Source organism: Podarcis filfolensis (assembly GCF_964270895.1).
Source record: "Podarcis filfolensis genome assembly, chromosome: 2".
Lineage (NCBI taxonomy): Eukaryota > Metazoa > Chordata > Lepidosauria > Squamata > Lacertidae > Podarcis > Podarcis filfolensis.
In genome coordinates, this window is record NC_139605.1 from 69,711,771 (window position 1) to 69,734,375 (window position 22,605).

The 22,605-nt window shown below is 42.9% G+C and overlaps 1 protein-coding gene across 10 annotated transcripts in view; it reads left to right on the top strand.

Moving 5' to 3' along the window:
• The window catches only part of ARHGAP26 (Rho GTPase activating protein 26), a 205,830-nt gene that overhangs the window by 12,240 nt on the left and 170,985 nt on the right, over window positions 1-22,605 (top strand). The window contains exon 1 of one of the 10 annotated variants that reach the window (XM_083600211.1): window positions 6,020-6,081. The exons of the other annotated variants lie outside the window; for them this stretch is intronic. The gene's annotated coding sequence lies outside the window, so the exon portion shown is untranslated. Of the gene's footprint in view, window positions 1-6,019; window positions 6,082-22,605 lie in introns of those variants that run through there. 10 annotated transcript variants of the gene reach the window in all.

The following is a 22,605-nucleotide window of genomic DNA, read 5'->3' on the forward strand; positions in this document are numbered from 1 at the left end:
GTCGTGTAGAGATGCACAGTAGTTTTGGTCCTGGGAGTCATACTCTCTCTTGGTTTAAGTGAGATCTGGATAGATGGCTGGCTTGTGGGCTTTGATGTATATTGTCCATACCACATAACCACAACATGAATTCTAGACAAAGGGGGTTTTTTTTTGAGGTGGTGATAGGTACTGTATGTGCCTGCTTTTTGGTTCGTCTCACTTCTGCTTTTAAATAAAAACAAGTTGCCTCATTTTTACTGGCGGAGCTTCCTCTTCAGCTACTCTCAGTGAAATAGTAGGGACATGATGCTATATCCTTTTTTCTTTTTTTAATATTGGCCCCGTGCCAGGAACTGATTTTCTCATCCCTTTTAGAAGCAAAACAAAACTGTAGAGTGGGCTTAAGTGAAGTGTCCCCTCACCCTGAGAGTGTGGAGTATTAAGTGCCTTCATAGAAGGGGCCCATACTCATTAAAAGAACAATAAGATTGGTTGTCCCTCTTTCAATATATATTATATAAATGTATGAGGATAAGATAAATGCATCGCTTTGTGGGGAACTAAAATGATGCATCTGTGCTTACCTGCCTGCCCTGGCTATATAGCAGGACAGATGTAGACTTACAGAGAAATGGAGTACAGTATGGGAAAACTGAATCAGTAGAATGGTCTTTTCTGCTCAATTAAATCCTAATTGCCCAATTTTATGATGCATTGCTCTTGGAGGTGCCTTTATCAGCTGGAAGGGAGCACCAAATTTCAAAGGAACTTTTTATGTGTGTCTTTTCCAGGAAATCAGCAACACATTGTGGCACCTTACAAATTTTAAAAGGCATATTGTGACATAAGTTTTTTTCCTGGGCCAGAATCCACTGGAAACATGGATGAAGTGGCCACCTACCTAAGTATATATGTACCCTGATTAGAGAGGCAGGAAAATGCTTGCCAGAAAGTGACACTGAAAGGAGTCGTAGTGCTGTGAAGGGGTCCAAGAACAACTCTCAACCCCCTTTACAAAATACGGTTCCCAGGATTCGTATAAAACTGCCATAAATGGATAGTGTGCAGGTGAGCTGTGTGCAAGCTGGTTTCTCATATAAAGCCAGGGCTTTCCCCCCAGGAACTCAGTTCTGACACCTCTCTGGTGGGCGCCATTGCCATTATAAGAGAACAAGGGAGGAGTTCATGGTGAGTTCCAGTACCTATTTTTGTAGAAAAATAGCACTGTATAAAGCCCTTTGCATATTGTACGGTATCACAGTATTAAAGCCGATGCTTCTGCCTTTTTCTTTAGCTTAGTATGTGCAACTGCCCACTGTCCTAGGGAAGCCACTTTTAAGGTGTCTTCTAGCTTCCTGCACTCCTTGGTTGTGCAGACTTGACTGGAGACAGATGACGGGTGGCTTTTCAGACATCCAGCTTTTGTCAAGCAGCAGCAGTATTTCCTTCCTGTGCTTCCAACTTTTAGCAGAGATTTTTATTCCTGCCTTCAGGGGATTACAAGTCTTGCAGGCTTCTATTCAGTAGTTAAAATACACATCTAATGTGGGATGTATTCAAGCCCCACTGTGGTAGGGCAGTTCTAGCGTTAGGTCATATGAGGAACTGCCAATGTAAATGTACCTTTCTACTGGGATTGGTTATTAGCTAATCAAAAAAGCCTGTAATCATCCTGTTAACAGCCTGTAATTGTAACTCTGCATCCTTTCTAGTGCCTTAACATAAGAAGAAATAGCTGGATCTGGTCTCTTGGGGTGGAGGGGGGAGGCTTATTAGAGGGGGAAGAATTACCTCATATTTGGCAGTTTCAGCAGTGAGAGCTTTTTATTTTATCTTAAACTTGCAGCTGGTGATGAGGGAAATTCATTGGTAGCTGGGCATCATCAAAGGCAGCGGAAGGTGGAGAGGCCAGAAAATGTAGCAGAAGATTTCCTCCGTTTAACTAAGGTTGCTGCTTACTGGACTTGAAAGTTGCTTGGGATGAGAAGGATTTGTTTGTACAGACTCTTTCCATATAGGTACCACCACAGTGATACTTAAAATCACAAGGGGGGGGGGAGAAGCAGGTGGGTGGTGGGATGAGGCTGTCCTGCCTGCCTAGGCAGGACATTAAGCTCGAGGTCCCCTTCACAGGGCACGTTTTTAGGTGCACACAACTACGACACCTACACGTAAGTTTGTTTTTGTCATGCAGGTAACATTCGTTGGGGAACTGTGACTAGTTTCATCTTTCAGTGTGGATACACCTGGTAGAGAGGGGACGTCGGTGGCTCTGTAGTCTAAACCACTGAGCCTTTTGGGCTTGCCGATCAGAAGGTCAGCAGTTCAAATCCCTGCAACAGAGTGAGCTCCCGTTGCTCTGTCCCAGCTCCTGCCAAACTAGCAGTTCAAAAGCACACCAGTGCAAGTAGATAAATAGGTACCGCTGCAGGAGAGAGGTAAATGGCGTTTCCATGCGCTCTGGTTTCCATCACGGTGTCCCGTTGCGCCAGAAGCGGTTTAGTCATGCTGGCCACATGACCCGGAAAGCTGTCTGTGGGCAAACACCGGCTCCCTCAACCTGAAAGCGAGATGAGCTCCGCAACTCCAGAGTCGCCTTTGACTGGACTTAACCATCCAGGGGTCCTTTACCTTTGTACCTACACCTGGTAGCAGAACCAGGCTTGCCGTAATGTGTGAAATGTCCCTTTAATCTGCTTGAGTCTTGCAATTCTTGACCCACACTCCCTGCAGCTCCAGGGTGCGCTGGAGGTACTGATTGCAGTGTGTGTGTGTGTGTGTTTGTGTGTGTGCGCGTGCACGCTGGCTGAGGTGGGTTGCTCAAGTTTTGCTTCTTATAGGAACCAGGAACTGCAGGGCTAAAAACAGGATGCTGGGAATCTGCCTCTCTGGACCAAAGCATGATTTCCTTTGGATGTCTAAAAAACGTCTTTTAAAAAAATCTTGGAACTGCCTCTCGTGCTCAAGCATAGGATATAGGAACCTTCCTCCCACAGGTTCCTGGCTGTGAACAAGTTGGAGTTGAGTCAGCTGTGCTGATTGAAACCCCCAGTAAACCCCACGCACAGAAACATCATGAGTCAGGCCCTTTAGAAAGGGACATTTCATGGGAAGCTAGTAATATATGCATGCTTACTTTCTGGCTTGTGGTGCATTTAATTTTGCAAACTTTTCTGTCAAACCATGAAGGTTATTTAGCAGCTTCTTCACATTCTCAGTCCTTGAACTTTTGCCATGGAATACTGTTGTCCTAGAGTAATATGTCGTATTAGATTCTTTTGCTTCAGAGAGAGATTTTTCTATCCCTATTTGGTTATGATGGTGTTGTGGACATTGCAAAGTTCACTACGCATCAGCTGTGACTTGCATAATACTAATCTGACTTTTTGTTCATAGTTGTTTGGTCAAAAGCTTTCAAGAAGGCAAGAAACTGTATCGCATTCCTAAATAAGCCCTTTGGCTAGAGCAGGGTCAAATATATTGATCACTGGGCATTATGCCTCAACTCCATAAATATGTGGCAGTGTCTACAATATTTGTCAGCTGCATCCACTGTCATAAATACACTGCAAAGGTAATCTGTAATATTTAATATCTGAAGTATTTTTGGTTTTGATGTGGGAAGATGGAAAATAACTCTTGTGTCAGTTCTTTTGCATCATAGAGTTGGAAGGGACCCCAAGGGTCATATAGTCCAACTGCTGCAATGCAGGAATCACAGATAAAGAATCCCTGACAGATGGCCATCCAACTTCTGCTTACAAACCTCCAGTGAAAGAGAGTCCACTACTTTCCAAAGTAGGCCGTTCCACTGTCAGACATGTTTTACTGTCAGAAAGTTCTTCCTAATGTTTAGTTGGAATTTCCTTTCTTGTAATTTTAATCCAGTGGTTTGGGTCCTACCCTCTGGAGCACCATTCCTCATAAGGCTTGGTTTCCAGATGCTTTATCATGAGTCCCATCCCACCATGTTTCAGCAATGACTATTACAGTGGTACTTCTAGTTATGAACTTAATTTGTTCCAGAGGTCTGTTCTTAAACTGAAACTGTTCTTAACTAGAGCTGTGCTTTCGCTAATGGGGCCTCTTGCTGCCACTGCGCCACCGGCACACAATTTCCGTTCTCATCCTGGGGCAAAGTTCTCAACTCGAGGTAACTCTTCCAGGTTAGCTGAAGCGTTTGTAACCCGAGGCATTTGTAACTCAAGGTACCACTGTATATCATATTTGCCATTCCCAAGTTTATATTTTTTGTTTCCCATGCTCTGTGCATTAGTATAGAGACAGCTGAAACCGTGAGTCATTCCCTCCAGCTACTTCCTTATTGGTTTTTTGCTGCCTGATAGCAGGTTTCTGTTCCGCTGCCCCAGTTTCCTGTACACCAGTGATGTTATTATCCCAAGCACTTGATGTCCCTCTGTCCTCTGAAATATTATCTCCCTCCCTCTCACAATTCAGTTTAAAGCTCTCCTAGCAAGCACATTCTTGCCAACTGCTGAATTGGAGATCTGTTGCGGCAGTGTTTCTCCAATTTGTCTCCCTAGCTATTGTTGGACTACAGTTTCCATCATCCCTAGCTATCAGGGCAGTGGTCAGGGATGATGAAATCTGTAGTCTAACAACAGTTGGAGACCCAATTTTGAGAAACATTGTTAGGGAAAGTAGATCTACAATCTTTAAGTGAAAGTAAACTTAAAACAACTTTAAGTAAAACTAAAACAACTTTAATCCAGGATACTGTACTAAATAACTCACATATCTTTCATATCACCACATTGCTTCTCCAAAATACTTCCCCAAAGTGAGTGTTGCCAAGCTAACTATGTGATTATGCAATGGCTGGCTATATTTGGGTGGGGCTGGGGATGAGTGGTAGTCATTCACTGCCTTCTGCAATGTGTTAAACTGGGATTTCCCTGCCAGTTATCTGGCTATGTGTAGAGCCTGGAGAGAGGGAAAGTGATAGACATGACGAACTTGTATGCTCTGGCTCCTTTTCCTGTTGTAATTTCACAGACTTCTTCAAATGTTGCTTTCTGCTCTGTGCATCTTTCTGTGAACATTTGGCTCTGGTGCATTTTTTTATGTTGACCTTTCTAGTCTCTTGAGTGGTTTGCAGTTGTGACTGCGTATTTAAAGAGCAGATTGATTAATATATATATAAAGTTTTCACATGATCTCAGCTAAATGTTTTCCAGCTGGTAACATATAACATAGCTTTTGGTCTTTTCTGTAGAGTCAGGTGATTCATAAAAGTAGAATCAACAGGACTGCCAAGCTTCAAGAAAGGTGCGCTATACCTGCAGGACCTTACCTGTAGTGGTGGCAATACTGCATCAGATGCTTGTGTTCTCATCAAATTTGAGGTTTGCATGAGGCATTTAATTATGTCTCTTTGGATCAGCTATGTTTTAGTCCAATATTTGAGTGCAAGTTCATCACCCACAGAGTGCAGTGCTGATTCATTCTATGTTCATGCTGATAACATGCAAAGCCGTAAAGTGACTGGAGCAAAACACTAGCTGAGGGATAGTTAAAAAGTGATTTGAGATACCTTTTGGTTATGGAAATGCAAATGATCATTTAACTAGTAGCCTGCTAGCATTCCTTTCTCAGACGTGTTCTTTTCAGGAATGGCAATCTTGGAAATAATTCTGTTGACTTTTAAGGCGGGGTGGAAATCTGTTCAGTAAAATCTCTGGGCAGGGGCAGTTTCCAATGTGTCAGTAGCGTGGGGAGAACGTCTCTTTTGTGCAAACCCTTCTTCTCACCCTGCAAAACAACTGCAAGGATGTGCCAGCGAGCGCAAGCAGCATAGCTTCAAACTGGAATCAGTCTGTGCTCCTTCTTCTCTTCTCTTTCCCTGCCAAGTCCAGTAAGGAGTAAAGTTCCCAGCAGCGAACAAAGGCGGCAGAACCAAACTTGTTTCTACAGCCTTGGGTGTGACTTCCTGGAAATCCCCTGCATGTTCCATCAGGTCAGGCCAAACAGCGGAACAGGTTAAAGGGCTGCTGGTTGTCCTTCCTGTGAACCTGGACGTGGCTGGATCTTTGCATGAAACAGAATGAGGTGCAAATGAGGTGGTGACGTCTTGAGGTGGTAAAACAAACCTTATTACTTAGTCTGCAAGTGGGGGAGGCCATGTTTAATGTTCCCCACAACTCCCTCTTTTTCTACTTACAGGGTTATTTTTACCTAAGGCAGACTTCAAAAAATGTCCTCCTGCAGTCTGAAATGATACAGATCACTTTACCACATCATCATTTCAGACTGCAGGTAGGGAAACCACATTTTTGTTATGTATATATATTTAAAACAAAACTTAACAAAAGCAAGTGGTGCTGCTTTTCTTATAGCACTGAGGTTTTTTTTTGGTTTTTTTTTAAGGGAAACACCTTTTCTAAATAAATAATACTTACTACCTGGAGTCTGAAGTGGTGTAATCTACTTGACATTCTGCTACATCGTTTGGCTGGGCTAGTGGAGCATCCCTGTGCCTCATTGGCATAGACGTTCTCTGTCGCTGCAGAGAGCAGTACTAGTGGAAGCTGCATTGAAGCAGATTTCTCCTAAGCATTCTAACAAGAGCTTTTTGACAGTGGAATAGCCTGCTGTGGGAGGTAGTGGCCTGCCCTTTGCAGGAGCCATTTCAGCAGATGTCTATTAGGCATGCTGTAGTTGCAGCCTACATGGAGCAAGGGGATTGGAACAGATGACCCTCCAGGGTCCATTCCAACTCTTTGATTCATTTAATCAGAGAGTCTTGGAGATAAGCGCTCTGTGTTAAGCTTGATAACCTGTAGCTTCTCAGTTAAAATAATGTGTTCAAACTTTGACAGAGTCTAGTGAAACATATATCCAGTATGTTGAGTTAGCTGGTGCAAAAGAGCAGAAGTGGCTCTCCTAAGATCTCAAATATTACTTATACTGTGGGAGTTTAATGGGTACTTCTATAGTTTGGTAACTGGCTATGTCAGATTTCCTCCTATATTGAAACAGGAAACTGCCTATCTATTTTTAAAGCCATGCTGGGGGCATTTTCAGGGCCCAAGATAGATCATCTTTGATGTTAAAAACTGCTCTGGTTATCTGTCTTGAAGGCACCAGTGCTTTTAAATTTTTATTTTTAGACCCGGTGTTTTTGAACTGAAGTGTGTGGCAAAGCCTCTTTTACAGCAAATACAGTTGCATCCTGTTCATAGCATCTTTGGCTACCTTTCTACCCTGTTGTGCTGGACGCACTAATTTGGTTCTTTTTTATGCCTGTTAATTGCATGGAGCAACAAACCAATTATATATGCAGTGTGATGAATAGGACTAGTATGGCCTTCTGCGGGTGGAAGTGACGGGAAGGTGGGGGGGTGGGGGTGGAAGCTGTACCAAAATCTGTACAGCTTGTTCACTTCAGCACTTCTAATGAATCATCTGTCCCTTTCTCCGCCACGTCTGAGCAAGCTGTCACAATGAAAGCTGTTACCAGCAAAACCGACTCTGCTTTCTTACTTCGCTTTCTTGGGTTGTGTTCCTTGGCGGCAGCAGATGATTAAAACTTAATCCCAGAGACCTCAGCACCTGTTTCCTGGGGAATTGCAGGAGGAAGGGAGAAGGGTGACTTGGAATAACTTTTTTTTTTGCTCTTGCAAATCAGTTTTAGTGTAGGGATGGCTATTAGGTGACAGTTCATGGACTGCTCCCACCACTGTTGCGACCCTAGAAAGTTTAGGGAGTGGGGGAAACCTAAGGCTTGAGACCTTCCTACTACATGCAGGAAGCTGCATGTTTTTAAACAGCAAATTAGGATTTCCTTTCAGTTTGTGGGTGCTAGATGAGCCAGCAGCCTGTGTGGTTCCTGCATGCTAAGCTAGCTGTTGGGCAAAACTGTGCTACATATGGTGTTAAGAAGTATGTGAAATATTGTGGTGGGGTGGGGCGGGGCAGGGAACAAAGAGAATTAATGAAAGTGGGAGAGCTGGGGATAGGAGGAATTGCAGATTCATTTTCCTTTGCCTTAATCACAATTTAAGACACATGGCTTTTGATGTATCCATCAAAATTTTGCATGAAATTTTTGATGCAGCCTGAATAAACCCATAATGATCAGCTTATTTTTAAAATAGTTTTATACATTTAAGGGAGTCTTGTCCTCTTGTTGTTGTTTAGTCGTTTAGTCGTGTCCGACTCTTCGTGACCCCATGGACCAGAGCACGCCAGGCACTCCTGTCTTCCACTGCCTCCCGCAGTTTGGTCAGGCTCATGCTGGTAGCTTCTTTCATGCTGTCCTCTTATTTTTCATTTAAAGTAGCACCCCTCCTTCCCTACTAACTGGTGCCCTTAAAAGTAATTTGTGGTTTGGGTATCATATACGTATTGGTAAATGGATGCCAGAAAATCATTGCATTCAGATATCACCATACACCATGGCATGTTTGCATGTATTATATTAAAAAAAATCCACATCTCCTCTCTTGAGTGATGCTTAGAGACTTTCCTGAACTTCCTGTTCCTTGCTTCTAAATGGGCCATTGTCTTATTACCTTTTCCTATTTCTACATTGGAAGAAAGTCCCACTAGCGCTCCGGAAATTCTGAATTTTTGAGGGCCTTTATGGTGATCATATTAACTACTTACTTGTATAATTAGTCCTGTTCAGTTGCATAACTGTCCTGTCTGCTCCCTCAGCCATATGGAAACTTCTTGCTACTCGGCTGTTGTATTACAGGAAATAAAGACATTTTCGGTCCGTTTCTTGCAAGAGAGGGGAGGCGGGAGAGGAAGGAAGGGTAATTTTCCTGTGTTCCAGTCAAGGCTTCTGCTTCTGAAATGTATTTTGCCAGTTCTTTTATTTTGTAACCTTTAGGGCATCCATCAAAACTAGTCTGCCAAGTGCTTTCCTCATTAAGCTTATTAGGGCTGCTTTTGTACCATGGAGCTAAGGATGAATGGCATAGCCAACACAATGTCCTCCAGATGTTCAGAACCAGAACTGCCAACTGATCATTGGACATACAGGCTGGGGCTGATGGGTGTTGGAATGCATGACAGCCAGGGGCCACATATTCCCCAACACTGCTTTGCAAACTTCACTGGAGGTGCTTCCCATTGAACTCAGTGCGACTTCCTTCTGAAGAGGCATGCATTGGCTATCTCTGGTATAGTTGGAGATGAACCTCATACAGGACTATATTAAATTTGGTTCTCTTAATGTTCCAAAGCTGGAAATCCCAAAATACACATTATCCTAAATGTTGCCAATTAACAATGCTAACATGGCTTTTCATATTGGGTTGGCTTGCATGCCCTGTTTGATCCTGATAATAATAATAATAATAATAATAATAATAATAATAATAATAATAATATAACAACAGTAACAACAACCCATCTCAGGCAGCCATAGTTTGAAAATCTGGGAATGTTCTATGGGATGGTGGGATGCTTGTTCCCTCTCTTGGTTTGAATGGCAACCACCTCAGCTATGTCCAACTCAACTTTGGTCATTGCAACTGTGGTAGAAAAATTAAAGCAAGGTATTTCAGTAATCAAAACAGTTTCTGCTAATAATTAGAGCATTGATCTCTATTCTGATTCTTCATGGGCCAGAACTGTTGTTGCTGCAGCTCTGTTACTCAAGGTTAACAAGGTATAGGAGAGATAAACACAAGGAGGCATCTTCTGTTATTTGGGATGGGGAATCAGTGGTTTCTTTTTCACTCAGCCCTTATCTATTTATTTTACTAGCAATCTGAAAGTTTACTTGCTGGGAACCTACTATATACCAGAATTCTGGCATACTACTTGGATTCATTCTACCAATTGATGGAGGAGGATAGGTGGGTTGGAATTTTTAGGGGAGACTTAGTTGGAGAGGGATCTATCTGTTAATTTTTCGCTTATCATCGCTCACCTGGTAACATTTCCACATTGCTAGGAGTCTTCTTGGAAGCTTAGCTGTGGGAAAAACCATTTAGAGGGCCTTTTCAGCAATGGAATAAGTACGCTATGCAGGCACTGGTTCTCCCTTGCATCTAACCCTGCCCACCACTTGTGTTACCCAGTTCCAGCATGCACGTTCTTAGGTTTTGGGCATGCTTGGTTTGCGCCTGCCTCTGCATAGACAGTTTTATTGATCATTCTGAATGGCCTGCTTGGAAATAAGGTTTCATCCCTTCTGCTTTCTAGGTTTCTGACTTGAGAGAGAATGTGACCATAGATAGTGGTGTCTGAGCTGCACATTACGCCTGCCACTTCCAGTTAGTTTCACAGTAATCACAAGAGATTACTGCATACCGGTATATTGTTTGAGTATGTTTAAAAGCACAGCCTCTTTCAGAATCTTCTTGAATAACACATTTTACACTAAGGGAGGAAAATATATGAAGCATTTTTTTTGGAAGGCTGTAAAGCAGTAGGGCTGAAACTATGATTCAGAGGAGAAGGTCTCCAGCAGGAAGCAAAAGGTGGCTAAGGCGGGGATCCTATGGACAGTTGCTTGTGAGGAAACCCATTGAACTAATCAGGTTGATTCCATTGGGTGACAACAAAGTTCTAGTATTATGAGAGAGGGAGAAGAAAATCTCTCTACAACATGAGTCATTTTATAAGCTTCCCATCATATCCCCACATAGTCGTTTTTTCTCTCCCCCCTGCCCTCAAAACAAACGCTTTTAGCATTTGGGAACAATGCGGAAAAATGTGGTGGTGTTGATGATAATATCTGTGTACTTCCCCAGCAACTTGGGAACAATTCAGGAAGAGGTGATGGTAATGACTATGACTCTACACTGGGTTTCCCCGCGACAGCTTTCGACCTGCTGTATGTCATGCTGCTGAAACAGGAAAGAGTTGCCTTATCCTTTCCCTCATATTCACCTGAGACCCTTCTCAGTATCTGTCTGCTCCAGATTGCACTTCTTTTTCCATGTGTGGTAGGAAGAGTTGCCTCTGGAGCTAACCTTGGTTTTTCTTTGAAAGCAATGTTCTGGCTCATCCCCTAACAGAAGCTCCTGATGGATGCAAGTAAAGTTGTTTAATAGCCTTCTCAACATGTTTAGGTCTATGAAAAACTTAGCAGGTAGAATGGAACAAGAAATCAACTTCTGACAGTGGTAAAGGTAAAAGGTAAAGGACCCCTGGACGGTTAAGTCCAGTCAAAGGCGACTATGGGGTTGTGGCGCACACCTCGCTTTCAGGCCGAGGGAGCCGGCAGGATCCCCTGCTCAGTGTTGAGAGTACGTAACTATAACTACCATCTGATGTCAAAGAGGCACTAAATTATATCTTCCAGAGCAGTGTTTGGCTAGCATAGACTGTTTAATGTATATTGCCTTCACTAGGAATAGAGTACCTCATTGTTTGTTGTTACTAGAGTGTATCCTGTGACTTTGAATGCAGTTTCTTTGACATGCTTGAATTAACTAACCATAAAATTGTACTCAGAAGAGCCAACCAGTTTATCAAAGGGAAAATTTGTATCACAGTGACACTCAGGCCAGGGGTAATGGCTTGATTAACAGGTCAAAGCCTACTGTACCTTCATAACATAAAATCATAGACTCGTAGAGCTGGAAGGGACCACATGGGTCATCTAGTCCAGGAATCTTTTGCCCAGTGTGGGGCTTGAACCCACGGCCCTGGGGTTAAAAGTCTCATGCTCTACCAACTGAGCTATCACAGTGGTCATTGTGATTACTTTGCATGTCTCTCTTGTGCATGTTTGGCTCATTAAATCACTCATTAAGTAGAGGGTGAGGTTGAACTTGGTAACAACCCCTTTTCCCTCTTTATTTCTTACTATGTTCACAACTGGAATGAGAAGAAAAGGAAGTAAGCTCCTTTTTCTGGATATGCCTCTTGATATGTCAGAAAGCACCTAGTGTTTACTGTCTTTCTGGACAGGTGCTCAGATTTTTATCAGGTTCTATACCTTGAAGGAAAATGAAGAAGAGGAAGTGGTTAGCAATTGACTTTGCAGAAGGGCATTCCAAATTGGAAGGAAAACACGGCACTAGCAAGTATGCCTGTTAGCATGAGTTACAGTAACTGAATGGGAAAGGCAATTGGCACACTTAAGTTTAGGTTTCTCAAGAGAGAGAAACTGCAGTACTTTGTATGAAATCTGTCCCAGAAATGCGAAAAAGAAAAAAGAAAAGGCTGGGGATGCTGCAGCAAAAATAGCATCTGACACTGTGTGGGGTAGTTTCATTCTTGAAATCACCTTCATGGGGAAGCAAGTTCTTTTCAGTAATATGGGCTCCCCCCAACTCCCTCCCCCAACAAACTTGGAATTGCAGTAAATGTTGATTTATGACTAGGATTGTTATAATAGTTGTTGGATTATCCTGTCCAACTCCAAATTCCCCTCTCTGGGGGATGCTAATTATTCCTTGCCAATAAAAGAAACTTGTTCTAAATGGTAAGTGATGGGTTTTTGTTGTTGTCTTTTTTCAAAGAGTAATATAAATGAGGACATCAGCAAGCTGCTGTAGCCTCACTGCCAGAGTCTCAGCGTTGCTGTGCAGTGGTACACAAAACTCCTGTCTGAGGCTGATGATTGAAGGAGTTCAAATCAAGTACAAGGGGGAAAAAATAAGATTCACGGTATCAGACCTAATGCATGTTTCAAACCATTTGTCCTCTATTGTACAAGAAACCCAGCGTGTGAAAGCACAGAAAGCGTTTTAAAGTTAATGACTAAGGGGTACTTGACACAGCTGTTTTTTTAAGTGTATACTTGAAAGCTTTAAGGCATGGGTAGGCAAACGAAGGCATGGGGGCTGGATCCGGCCCAATCGCCTTCTAAATCCGTGGATGGTCCGGGAATCAGCGTGTTTTTACATGAGTAGAATATGTCCTTTTATTTAAAATGCATCTCTAGGTTATTTGTGGAGCATAGGAATTTGTTCATTATTATTATTATTTTCAAAATATAGTCCGGCCCCCTACAAGGTATGAGGGGCAGTGGACTGGCCCCCTGCTGAAAAAGTTTGCTGACCCCTGCTTTAAGGGTAGACCTAAAATGCAATGTGTTAATGTAACAAAGTAATGTTGGGGAACATGTGTATCATGCAGGTACACTTGCCCCACATGCCTTGCCCCACACCCAATAGCAAACCTGGGTTGGTTTCTCTATGGAACAGCCTTGAGAGGCAAATATTGGTGTCTGACATAAGATAAATAGCACGAATGAAAAAAAATTGGGTGAGATGCTATTGTGATTAGGTGTGCTTTACATTTTGCTAATATTGTCTTGTCTAGGAGCAGCTGAACCATTATCAGAATTTTCGGAAGCCCCAAGTATTGTATGGAATTACAAGCTTGCACAATGGTATAAATATTTGTAATCTCCTGAAATAATACACACCTGATCTTAAGGCAGGAATGAGAACAGAGCTGCAATCCAATACCCACTTATCTGGAACTAGGCCCTATTGAATTTGGTGGGATTTTCTTCTGAGAAGGCATCTACAGGATTGCTCTGTAAATGCACTAAAACAAAACTGCAGAATTCTAAAGCGCTCTGCCCCTTTGAGATTAAATGCCCTTGTCACGCATATGAAATGGCAGAGGCAGTGGCCCAAAAACTGTTTCTCAGCCATGCTGTTTGGTCTCTGGTGAAAAGCTGGCTGCAGACTGTTCTCAGGGGCATGTACAAGGTGCCAAATAAGCTTAACGGAAGAGTTTATGCAGTATCTCAGTTAATAGTTGAAACACAGTCTTTTATATTAGTTTTCTGTGGACCTTGCAACGGGGCGGACTTTGGTAATCTATGCTAATATGGCGCCCTGTGCGAGGTCAAAATTTGGTGCCCATAAATGAATCTTCTCAATTATTTATCAGTTTTTTGCTCCCTGGACTCGGCATCCTTTGTGGGGAAACTGCTTGCCACACCCTAAATCCAGTGCTGCCTGCAGTACATAGGCATACAGCCCATTCAGGCATCTCTTTATTTAGTCACGTCTGTTTATATCCTCTACATCTACTTTATTACTTGTCTTTAATGTTTTACTGTCTCATAATTAAATAAGAGTGCAACCTTTTGCTGTACTGTATTGTTCTGGAGCTATTTTGCATGGTACTTGAATAATCCATTTTATTTTTTATTTTATTTTATTTTATTTTTATTTATCATCATTATTAAGAAGCAAATGCTTTCCTGTATTTGAATATTAGTTTGGAGCATCTCTGTTGTTGGGATCAATTTTGTGGGCATTATAAATTCTGGCTTCCTGGTAACCGAATATCATTCACTTGATTTGCAGCACTTCCAGAGCAACATTTAAGGATCAAATTAGCTTCCCTGCTGAGATAGCCATCAACTAATTGGTTTCAATAACATCTAATCCCATGGCATATCTATTTTCTGAAGTAATCTCTACTCCACTTCTAGCTTCTATAAATGGTGACTGGTTTTGCGTGGCTTTTATAACAAAATGAGAGCCCTATAATCGCAAGCAAGGACACTTTAATTGCAAGGTACCCCATTCTGCAGAAGAATAGTGATGATGTGATGTTCATTGCACAGTTTCTCCAGCCATATAACAGTCTATTAACTGTTTTGCATTCTCTGTTTCAGTTTACCCTCCTGGAAATAATTTAATGACACAGTGTCAGTTCATTCCTCTGGTTTTTTAAAAAATCACTTAAATGTGTTTCCACGTAAAAAAAGCTAAGAATTGCTGATGCTGGAAAGGCATTCTGTTGTGGATAGCTCAGCCTATTCTCTGCCACGGCTTTCAAATCTCTCTTAAGTATATAATTCCAGAATTCAGTCCTAGATGAAAGGCATGAGGTAAAAATAAGTACCGAGAGCTTAAAGCTCTCCTTTAAAGATCTTAAATGAGCATCCACGAAGAGCCCTCATTTTAGAAATCATAGTTTACCAAAGCTCATTTTTGTAATCAGAGGATTAACATTGTCTCCTGTTTTGCTGAGCAGGCCCGAGTGTCTGTCATAATTATAGCTTTATGTAGAAGGGGTGTTTTTAAAGCAGTTGTGCTGCGTACTTGATGTGACTTTGGTGTATCATGTATCAAAAATCCACTGAAGGTGAGATTTGGGTTGGAATTGGTCAAGAAAGCTGTTTCTGCATGTGCTGTAGAGGGAAGTGAGGGGCAAATGGGGCCCGTCAACCTCGGAAGGCAGCCCATCCAGAAGAAGGAAAACTCTGATCCTAAACCTCAGCTGCCTTGCAGGATATCTTTGGGAGAGAAAGAAGCTAAGGAGTAAACCCTACACAAATGGAGTGGAGACCCAAAGATGGTTGGATGGCGCCTTGTACACCTCCTTCTGGCAATTCCTCCAGCCAAGCTGGTGCCAAATGTGTTACTCTGCTTTCTTTGGACCACATCAGCATGGCCGAGAGCAGGGTCTTGTTGGCTGGGCAGCCCAGGACCTCCATACACACTGCCCAGGCTTGCGCCCTGGGGAGGTCACTTCATTGCTGCTAATGCAGTTTGACTTCACCCCTGGAGGGGCCACTCTATTGTCCCTTGAGACAGATGAATGCCGCCGCCAACAGCAGCAGCAGCAGCAATGACAACAACGAGATACATATTGCAGATGTATACAGGTATTAGAATTTGAAAACACAATTATGGGGCACTTTTGGCCAGCTGAAATATTAAATTAGATGCACAAATGCTGACTTCCAGAAATGCATGATATATGAAGCAAGTGCAAATGGGAAGTTGCTGGTGAAATTTAGTGTCTTGCACACCTTTCTGTACTATTTTCTTGGATCACAAAAAGGCCCTTTACTTGTGAAAAACCATCACCATTTAATTACATCTGTTTCTAGGTAAAAACCCCAGCAATGCTAGTTGTATAATTGTGCAGATTTAATCAAATAAAAACAATCAATAGTTAAATCACAATGCTAAGTGCATTTTTTAGATTGCGTACATATGTGATGCAGCAGGCACCACTTAAGAACAGGTATTGTTTCTCTTGCCAGATGGGCGGGGTATAAATAATAAATTATTATTATTATTGCACAAGAGCTGGAGAGAAGGTACTCTCCTAATGTAGTACTTGCCACCCTCTGTGAGTTCCCTGACTGAATGAGGCATAATGCCTTGCTTCCTCAAATCCACAAAACATGACTATGCGAGAAGTTGCAGGTATATTTATTTTTGTTGTTGTTATTATTCCTTTCCTAGAACACTTTATACTTTTAAGGAAAAGCCTCAAAGTGATTTACAAAACATTAAAACATCAAATAAAACAATCAAGAATAAAGCGTTCCTGAATAAAGTCAAATATAAAGTAGACACTCTCAAAGCAACATGATTAACAGGAAACTAAAATGTTATGTTTGTCGATCTATATTCTCAAGCAAGAGTGATTCTAGGAAGAGGGCAAAATGGGATAGTTTAGGGTACAACTATTACCTTTAAAGGTTACACATCCGCCTACTTTACATAGTGTGGCTGCCCCTATTTCTTGAATGGAAGGTGCTTCCACATGCTAAGAGGACTTCCTGCAGAGGCTTGGTTTATTGACATGTGGGGGGGGGGTTAGCTAGTCCATGGGGGTTTTCAAAGACCTTTCAGATTACGTTAGGATATGAATGAGGATAAACACAGGGCAGAAAGCCAAGAAAGCTGGGCAGGAAATAAAGCTACCTTTTTTGTTTTTGTGTAGCTTGCAGAGCACAATCTTGCCCCACCCTCCTTCTCACCATGTGGTGTAGTATTTCTAGTGGGCCAAGAAGTGAGGCAGAAAATGCAATCCAGACTGATGGGCATAGGCCAATGCAGCACTTGACAAGTGCCTCCAACAGCATTGTTGTTTGACTGCGGGATATGACGAAAGGCTTTGCCTAGCGCACTATTATACTATGGTTTTTGGTGGCTGGCACTGGATTGTCCTCTTGGGGTGGGGGTTCCCATTTGTCTCAACGGCAGTTTGACTCCGGAGTGACTGGCCTGCATCAAAAGCCTGGTTGAATGCCAGGAAGAAGGAAGAAAGAGTAGTGGTCAGGAAAAGTAGGTCAGTTCTTTTTTGGAACTGACATTTCATAAAGGTAAAGGGACCCCTGACCGTTAGGTCCAGTCTTGGACGACTTTGGGGTTGAGGTGCTCATCTCACTTTACTGGCCGAGGGAGCCGGTGTACAGCTTCCGGGTCATGTGGCCAGCATGACTAAGCTGCTTCTGGTGAACCAGAGCAGTGCACGGAAACGCCGTTTACCTTCCCACCAGAGCGGTACCTATTTATCTACTTGCACTTTGACGTGCTTTCGAACTGCTAGGTTGGCAGGAGCTGGGACCGAGCAATGGGAGCTCACCCCATCACGGGGATTCGAACCACTGACCTTCCAATCGGCAAGTCCTAGGCTCACCTGCAGGGTCACCTAATCCAACCTCCCTGCAATGCAGGCATAATAGAATTGGAAGGGACTGTGAAATAGCTGTTCCATCAAACATGGATGATGTAATAGTAGTACAAGTTGGTCTATTTTGGACAGAAGTAATGTAACACATTGCTGTGCATGTTCATTACGAAGCTTTTTAAGTGGCCTATCTCTCTGAGCATCCCCGCCCCCCGCCAACACAGAAATTAATCAGCATCTGAAACTGTATAATTTGAATTTTAGACTAAATAATAACACCGCATGACATTTGATGTTACATATTTAGGTGTTAACGGAAGCAAGTGAGGGAATTGCAAAGAGTAATTCTGCTTGCAATTTTTCAGCCTCTCTTGGTACATTCCTACATTCATTTTTTGTTTCTTGCATTTTTAGAGCATGCTATATTGGTTAAATGTTTGAGCATTAACCTTGTGGATTAGAAACTTACACTTTTCTAAAAAATGAAGTTATAGTCAAGTCTGAGTCCTTTGGGGTAGAGTGTCCTATCTGATCTACTTCATCTGACAGTAACAAATGCTGTATATGGCAGAGTAGAGTAACTTAAATAACTTAACCATATTGATGTCTGTAAAATGTAGAGCTGTGCTTTTGTAGAAATGGAGTGGATAATTTGATCAAAGTGGTGAAATGCTGAATGTAATTCCAGATCTTGTTGCAAGCAGGTGATTCTTGAATCCTTTGAGAATGCTTTTGCCAGAAAGAGGTTTCCTTGCAGTATTCAGAGTACTTTTTCATGTTTGAAGGGTGCTGAAAAATCCACATTCCATCTACCTTGTTAAGCTGCTGCCAATTCTTTGAAGAGTGGAAACGAATGTAGGGAAACCTAAGCAAGCTGTTTCAAGATTGTGTGAATGCCCCACTTCAGTCTTTATTGCAGTAAACCTGTGTCAGTGTTGAAAAGAGAAAGATTAATTCTGGCACTTCATTGTGTGTATTCGTATCTTGATTGAACAAACTCCAATATAAAATTTAGCAGCTGTTTTAAGCATGCTTTAGTTTTGCTTGCTTAAGTGTTTCAGGAATGGACAGTTCTTTCAATAAATAGTGCATGAAAATATGAAGCTGACTTGTACCAAGTCAGAATACATCTAACTCAGCATTGTCTGCACTGAGTGGCAACAGCTCTTACTAGGAGATGCCAGGGATTGAACTTAATAATAATAATAATAATAAGAGTAATAATAGGAGTCTCCTGCTGCTGTTTTCCACAGATGCAATAGAGGCAGCGAAGAAGGTCCTCTTTGCTGTCGCTATCGCCACTTGTTAGGCTTCATGTTGAGCTCTAACCCGTGTTCAGTCTGATTCAGAATGAGTTTTCATCCACCAGCGCTCTAGCCATTTCAGCAATTGTTTCATTGCTCTCAGCTCCAGGCCCCACGCAATCGGAGCGGGTGCTTTGGAGCTAGACAGTCAATAGCCCTGGTTAACTCCGCATTCCAATGGGCCACCAGGGAATCAGCTGAAAGGCCATCAACATGGGATAAAACTTCGCCAACCACTCTTTGGAAACCATTTGGATCCCTTAAGTGGTGGGTGCAGATCATCTGAATTGGTCGCACCTCCCTGCAGAGAGGAAGAGTAGAAGAGCAGTCCAGTTGCACCAGGAAGTGATCTGACCATGGCACTTCTTTTGTTTTGCTTTTACTTAGTGTCAGATCACCCGCATCCATAGAGGTGAACACCAGGTCTAAGGCACGTCCACGACTATGAGTTAGGCCAAACTTATTCAGGGACAGCCCATGGAGGCCATGCTTTCCACGAAGTCCTGAGCGGCCCCTTGTAAGGTCACGTAGACATGGATGTTAAAATCCCCCAGAACAACCAAACTACGTGTCTCCATGAGAACATCCTCCACAGCCTGAAGAAACTCAGGCAGGGAATCCTTGGTGCAATGGGGCGGTCGCTACACCAGTAAGAATCCCGTACTGCCCCCATTGCTCAACTTCCAGAACATGCACTCAGAAAACTGGGTCTTCCCAATAGGACGCCTGGTGCAGGCTAATGACTTCCTAAAGATCACTTCACAAAACCCCTCCCTGCCCCTGTGCATAAGAGAAACCTGGTGGACAAGCAGCGGCAAGAACAGGCCCATCTGTCTCATCCAACCAAGTCTCTGTCACACATGCCAAGTCAATTCATGGATGGAGGTGGTCATGTGGATCATTGACCTGGCATTGCACGGCAGCACCTTAATGTCATGTGGGTCACCCTTGTTGATTCCAGCATTCTTCTAGTCAGGACCAGACCGCGGAGGTGGGGATAGTCTTCAAGACCTTTCGGCATGCAAAACAGATTCTCATGATGGTGGCACCTCTGCAAGACTGCTGTGGCTCCTTCTGTGAGCAAGGTGTGCATGAATGCACAAATCCTTTTCGTAGAAGCAACTGCTGTGGTCCTTCATGCATACATTAATGCTTAATTGGATTACTTGCTTGAGAGGTTCAATATTCAAGTTAAGGCTGCCTCATAGCATGTGAACCAGTCCTAATGGAGATGTTTCTGGCATTATGCTTGTATAAGATGCACCCTATGCAGATGACAGAAGTGGGTGGGTGGGTGGATTGGGGTCAGCTGTACCTGTTGTGTCGTCTCCCTTATCATAATCAACTTCCATATGTTTGAAGACCCTTCTGTGCAGAGCACGGTTGCTCTGTTGAAAGCTAAGTGCATTGGGTTCCGGGTCTATAGGTGCCTGTGCAAGTGGACCTTCAAACACATGGAGACTGGGCTTTGTGATGAGGCTGGGGCACTAAAGTTGGGGTTGCAACAGATTAAACTTTACACCTGTAAGACATGGCGGGTCTTGAACTTGATACTCTTGCAACTGGATCTAGCTATCTTCTTCCCTGCACTGCCATGATGGCTTCCCAGAGGGAGATGCTGTAAGGCACTGCCACTGGAGCTTCTAGTCAGCGGTTATTCAGTCACACAAGGGGACCCCTGCGGGTTTCCTGTTACTACAAAGACTCCTGTTCTGGCCCATTTCCCCAATCAGAGAAGTTAATCTCCTGAGCAAGGATCTGGCTTCTTCGACTTTCCATACTTTAATTGTACCATGCTCTAAGATGTACCTGAAATTGTTTTTTGTAAGATAAACACCTGTTCATTTCCTGTCTGTCCTACCAATGCTAAGTGTCAAAATTATAATGATGCTTCAGAGATAATATGACATCTGAATGCTATGTTTGAGGAGATGGAGTCTAAAATAAAACCCAAAGCCTGTTCTTGTTGGAACAAAGTATTCATGCTTTAAAAACGATTAGCCTGCTATTGCTGCTTTTTGGAAAGGGCAGGATTTTATTTCATTGAATGGTACAGTGTTAGTCATGTGTCCTTTTGTCATCCGAATCCATTGAGTATTCAACTTGCGCAGTGTTCCCCCCCCCCCACTTTCAGCCTGACAAGCAAACATTTTGTGCTATGAAACTACTTCCTGTGTGTATGTGAAATGAACCATAGGACTAGGCTTTGCAAAACAACAGACACCCCCCTCCCTCCTGAACAAACATGTTGTAGAGGTTAAAGCAGAGAACAGTTTGGAAATCCAGAGAGAATGTGTTGCCGTTTTCAACAGAAAATTTGCTCAAATGACTTGATTGCCATTGTGCTTTTCACAGACTTCTGACATTGATTAACAACATTTTAACGTTGGCCTTCAATTTTTCATAGGGAAGTTAGGTGGTTTTACTGCTAGGCAGATACAGTGGTACCTCGGGTTACATACGCTTCAGGTTGCATATGCTTCAGGTTACAGACTCCACTAACCCAGAAATAGTACCACGGGTTAAGAACTTTGCTTCAGGATGAGAACAGAAATCGTGCAGCGGCGGCGCAGTGGCAACGGGAGGCCCCATTAGTTAAAGTGGTGCTTCAGGTTAAGAACAGTTTCAGGTTAAGAATGGACCTCCAGAACGAATTAAGTACTTAACCCGAGGTACCACTGTATGTTGAATCAAGTTCATATGGATCTTTTTATCCCCACTGCTAGTATTTGCATATAGGTGCTCACCTGCAAGCACAGACAAACATTTTACAGGATTTAGGTTGTCAGTCTGTGTAGCAAAAGTGTTAATTCCTAACGAAGCGTGTGTATGTGACAGCAGTTGCCTCCGTATTGTATAAAGAATTGTAATTATTGTGGAGCATGGGAGAGTTTTTACATATTCAAGGACAGCAGTGCAGTAGTAATAGTAGTAACATGACGGTATTTACATTAAAAAGGATCTATCCGGTTTGCACTTGTGATGTACATGAACTCTGAAGATTCTTAGTGATACTCTGACTGCTCTGTGCCTTTGCACAAACAACACTGCATTGGCTTGCATATAGTCCAAGTGAACTCATTTTGACGCACTCCAGAGGCTTTCACAGATACTACAATAGCGTTGCACCTCCTTGGCAGAATAGTAGCCACATAAACTATGTGTGCCATTCGTGAGATGACGGTTTAAGTCTCCTGCATTTTTAAGGTATGCTCATGCCCTCTTCTGCAATTTGGGTGCCCTGTAAGAGTTGTTCTAGCAAAGTTGTTTAAAAGCAGAAAAGAGGCCTTGGGATTAGAATGCTCTTGTTCTTTGTCTGTCTCTTAATACAGAGGATTGGCCTCCTTTCGGGGCTTCCTCTAATTAGCGGCTATTGACTTCTGTTAATTGCTCTTCCCAGCTACTAAAGAATGAGTTTTAGTTTATGGGGGGGGGGGGTTGTTTGCAGTAGGAAGCCTGCTCTATGTAGGCTCCCCACATGTTTTAGAATCCTAATTTTCTAGAATACAGTGGTACCTCAGTTTATGAACTTAATCCGTTCCGGAAGTCCATTCTTAAACCGAAACCGTTCTTAAACCGAGGCGCCCTTTCCCTAATGAGGCCTCTCGCCGCCGGTGCCCTTCCACCGTTCGGCTTCCGTTCTTAGACCGAGGTAAAGTTTGCAAACTGGGACACTACTTCCAGTTTTGTGGAGTTCGTAAACCAAATACAGTGGTACCTCGGGTTACATATGCTTCAGGTTACAGACGCTTCAGGTTACAGACTCCACTAACCCAGAAATATTACCTCGGGTTAAGAACTTTGCTTCAGGACGAGAACAGAAATCGTGCAGCGGTGGCTCAGCAGCGGCAGCTAAAGTGGTGCTTCAGGTTAAGAACAGTTTCAGGTTAAGAACAGGCCTCCAGAACGAATTAAGTTCTTAACCCGAGGCACCACTGTAGTTCGTAAACAGGGCTGTTCTTAAATCGAGGTGCCACTGTACATGTAA